This window comes from Ictidomys tridecemlineatus, chromosome X, assembly GCF_052094955.1.
Source record: "Ictidomys tridecemlineatus isolate mIctTri1 chromosome X, mIctTri1.hap1, whole genome shotgun sequence".
NCBI classification, from domain to species: Eukaryota; Metazoa; Chordata; class Mammalia; order Rodentia; family Sciuridae; genus Ictidomys; species Ictidomys tridecemlineatus.
The window spans coordinates 17,117,140-17,121,805 of record NC_135493.1 but is presented as its reverse complement, the minus strand read 5'-3'; the positions used below and the strand labels follow the sequence as shown (position 1 = coordinate 17,121,805).

Genomic DNA, 4,666 nt, shown 5'->3' with positions numbered 1-4,666 from the left:
GTTGCTGAGGCTGACCTTAAAGTTTGATCCTCCTGCCTCAGTCTGCGGAGTCTCTGGAATTATAGGTGTGCACCACAGAAACTGGCAGATGTCTTACACCTTTTGAAAATACTTCCAGTCATTTGATAGTACTTAATGTCAGACAGGGAACAGATAGGGAACTAAATGGCGGATAAATTCTAGGGCCTTCATTCAGTCTTTACCTGCTAATTGTTTTCCTACTCCCCCACTCTTATAATGTGCACAATGTGCCTCTTACGCTTCTATTCTTGACCAAATTGACCCTGAACACCAGGTGAAGGGTCATGGCAAAAAATTTAGAGGAGTCTCCTCTACAAGTAAACTTCTTTTTGGGCTGTGGTTGTGGCTCAGTGGTAGAGCACTCGCCTTGCACATGTGAGGCACTGGGTTCAATCCTCAGCAGCATATAAAAAAAGATAGACAAAATAAAGGTATTGTGTCCAAATACAACTAAAAACATAAAAAAAGAAAGAAAAAAAACTTTTTATGCTCTACTGTCAGGTATATCTAAAAAGAACAAATAAGAACAAATAAAATAAACAACTTCTTAAAGACCCTTCCCCACTCAGAGCCACTCCATAAGAGGCCTGTTCATCTTTTGGTCGGGGGGGGGGGACCCTAATTCATGTCTTCCCATATGTTATGGCTTTGATCTGGCATGTCCCCCAAAGATTCATGTGTTGACGGCTTGATCTCCAATGCAGCAATATTTAGAGGTGGGACTTTTCATCCATTGATGGATTCATACTTTGAATTGACTACAGGGAGGTCATGCAAAGTGTTGAACGAAGAGGGTCTTTGGGGACATGCCCTTGGGACTATATCTTCTTCTAGCCCCTTTCTCTTTCTCTGCTTCATGGCTGCTATGAGGTGAGCAACTTTCCTTTATTCTTTTCCATGATCCTCTGCCTCACTCAGGCCCAAAGTAATGGAGCCAGCCAACCATGAATTGAAATCTCTGAAACTGTGAGCCAAAATAAATTCTCCCATTAAGTTGTTTTTCTCAGGTATTTTGTCATAACATTGAAAAACTAATACACTATGGTTTTCCCTCTTAACATGTCTGTATCCTAAAGTCCTCTTCTTATAAAGACACCAGTCATGCCTACCCTAACGGTATCCTTTTAGTGCCTCTCTAAAATCCCTATCTTTGGCCAGTGCAGTGGCACATACCTGTAATCTTAGAGATTGGGGAGGCTGAAGCAGGAGGATGGCAAGGTGTTTTTATTTTGTTGTTGTTGTTGTTGTTGTTTTGTTTGCTTTTGTGTACCAAGGATTGAGTCCAGTGATGCTTAACCAGTGAGCCACATCCCGAACACTGTTTATATTTTATTTAGAGGCAGGGTCTCACTGAGTTGCTTTAGGAACTCACAAAATTGTTGAGGATAGCTTTGAACTTGTGATCCTCCTCCCTCAGCCTCCCAAGCCACTGGGATTATAGGTATGTGCTACAGCACCTGTTCAAGGATGGCAAGTTTGAGGCCAGCATGGGTAATGTAGTGAGACTGTCTCAAAAAAAAAAAGTGCTGGTGATACAGCTCAGTGGAGCACCCCTTAGTTTAATCTCCACTACCAAAAAAAAGCTCTTTGATCATGCAAGTACTTGAATTTTTGGTCCATTGAACTGGCTGCAGGTGTAAAAACAGAGGATGGTGTGCACCTGGATTCCTCTGTGTTCTGGCTCCAAGACACCCTTCCCAAATGCTTTGTAGATCTCTTTCCCCCATCCCTTGCACCAATGGACATTTGATAATTTGCATTTCTTTAACCTATTTACAGTGGATTAGCTGGGGAGAAGGATATTTTTTTTCTCAAAATCTTATGCACACTAGGGAAGAGCTCTGCTAATGAGCTATATCCCCACCACCTTTTATTTTTTATTTTGAAATACAGTCTCACTAAGTTGTCCAGGCTGGCCTTGAACTTGTGATCCTCCTGCTTCAGCTTCCCAGGTAGCTGGGATTACAGGCATGTGCCAAGAGCGGAGGATTTTAACTCAGATTTTGTTCTACTTTTTTTTTTTTTGTATAAGTCATTTCTTCAAGAAATCTGTCCATTTCACTCAGATTTTCATTTTTTGGCATATAGTTGTTCAGTATATCTTCTTATTTTCTTTGTTTATTTAATACCAGAGGATATTATATTTTATTGTATGAGTTTCAATGTTTCACAGTACCAATTTTCTTAATTTTATGTATTCTATAAGATAAACACTATTTTAGGGGACTGGGGTTTTAGCTCAGTGGTAGAGCACTTGCCTAGCATGTGTGAGGCCCTGGGTTTGATCCTCAGCACCACATATAAATAAATAAAATAAAGGTACATCTACAACTAATATATATATAGCCAGGATGTGGCTCAATGGTAAAACATCCCTGGGTTAAATCTCTAGTACCAAAAAAAATTTTTTTTAATACTATTTAAGTACACTGGAAATTTTAATAGATGTAAGAAAAAGCATAGATGCTTGAAATATACCCAGTAGGGCCAAGTGTGGTGGTTCATGTCTGTAATCCCAGTGAATCAGGAGGCTGAGGCAGGAGGATCCCAAGTTTAAAGCCAGCCTCAGCAATTTAGCCAGGCCCTAAGCAATTTAGTGAGACTCTGTCTCAAAACAAAAAATTAAAAGGGCTATGGATGTGGCTCAGGGTTTAAGACTCCTGCATTCAATCCCTGGTACAAATGTGTGTGTGTGTGTGTGTATGAAATGCTCCTTTTATGTTTCCACTGTTGTCACACACAAATTTGGTCTTCCTTGAAATGTGCTGTCCACTACTTTTCTGTTTCTGTCACAGTAGTAGTTGTTTAAGGATATCCTTATCTAAATTCCTGCCAATAAGGACTAATTGATTTGTTCTTTCAGTGTCATCTTTTCAGTTTACTGGACTCTCTTCCAGATTACAGAGTTTGCCTTCACCTTGGACAATCACTTGTTGTGGTTTGTCTTTGTTCAGTTCCAGCCCCTTTAGTGCCATGTGACTTTCGTGCAGTGACTGTCCTTATTTCTCACACTCTTCCCACGGGAGACTGTGAATAAATATTCTTAGCCCTCTTTTGCATTTACTTCAAATGTGACTATAACAATATTTTTTTACTATAACAATATTCTGATAAAGGTGAGGCTGTGTTGTTGCTGGCATACATTGAAGTGTTTTCTGCAAGCACTTTCCAGAGAGACTATAAATGCATGAATATTTGATACATTAGAGAGATCAACTCTTGATGTTTGTGTTTCTAAGAGTATTCTTGATTCATTTATTAATCTAATAGTTGCTCTTTTGGGGGGAGGGTACTGGGGATTGAACTCAGTGGTGCTTAACCACTGAGCCATATCACCTGCTCTTTTTATTTTTTATTTTGAGTCAGGGTCTCATTAAGTCACTTAGGGCCTTGCTAAATTGCTGAAACTGACCTTGAAATTGTAATCCTCCTGCCTCAGCCTCCTGAACCACTGGGATTACAGGCATGTGCCATTATGTCTAGCTAATAGTTGCTCTTTTGGGGGGTAGGTACCAGGGATTGAACTCGGGGCACTCAACTACTGAGCCACATCCCCAGCCCCATTTTGTATTTTATTTAGAGACAGGGTCTCGCTGCATTGCTTAAGGCCCTGCTAAGTTGCTGAGGCTGGCTTTGAATTTGCGATCCTCCTTCCTCAGCCTCCTAAACCTTTGGGATCATAGGTGTGTGCCCGCGAACCTAGCTACATCAGGTTTTCTATCCCTCTTTGAACCAGCTTTGGCATCTCACCAGTTCTCTTATTATAATGCATTCTGCAAAAGTTTGACACAGTGTATTTGTATGGGACACACATTTTGTGGTTGTTGTTTATTTATTTGTGGTGCTGGGGATGGAATCCAGAGCCTCGTACATGCTAAGCAAGAACTCTGCACTGAGCCATTGCCCCCAGCCTCTGAGACTTATATTTTAACATTGCTAAAATTATGCTGTCAAGGTTTTAAAAAATCCAGGAAGATGCTCAAGTGGACTCAACACCTGAACCAGCTCAACTATTTTGCTTAAGAAGTATACCTCTACATAAAATTATGTAATGACTAATATTAAAAAAAAAAGAAGTATACCTCATGTTTTATTGTTGTTGTTTTGCTGTACTAGGGGTTGAACCAGTGCCAGGCAAGCACTTCACCAGTGAGCTACACTCCTAACCTTATCTCCTGTCTTTTTGTTTTGTTTTTGGTTTTGGTACTGAAGTGTCACCCCCTTTCTCCACAGAAAAATCTTAACTGGGCTTCTCCAGAAATCTTCACCATGGCTGATTCACTGTCAGCAAAAGAGTCTCTAAAAAATAGTTCAATGTAGATAGACTTCCAATTTTCATGTTGCCCTATTTTATTTGGCCACTAGCTGGGAAGAAATCAGCACTCCAGGTGCTGGACACCCCCTTGCTAGTTTCTCACAAATATGTATCCAGTATAGTAGTTTGTAGAAATGTGTAAACAAGCTCTCTGGCCTTGAGCTGAGCTTCACACAGATGTCTACATTTCTAAAATAAGAGAAGCTACCAACTGGGCTCCATAGTAACAGCTGGCAGGGGGAGGAAAGAAAGGGGAAAAAAGCTCTCCCCTTCTCAGTCAGATGTTGTCCTTGAAGGGTTAACTTGCTCAGAAAAGTGAAAGGAAAAGCT

At 40.5% G+C, this 4,666-nt stretch overlaps 1 pseudogene; it reads right to left on the bottom strand.

Annotated features, from left to right (window-relative positions):
* Positions 1–2,754: 2,754 nt before the first annotated feature.
* Positions 2,755–3,352, bottom strand: LOC106145286 (putative COBW domain-containing protein 7 pseudogene; annotated as a pseudogene).
* Positions 3,353–4,666: the final 1,314 nt, after the last annotated feature.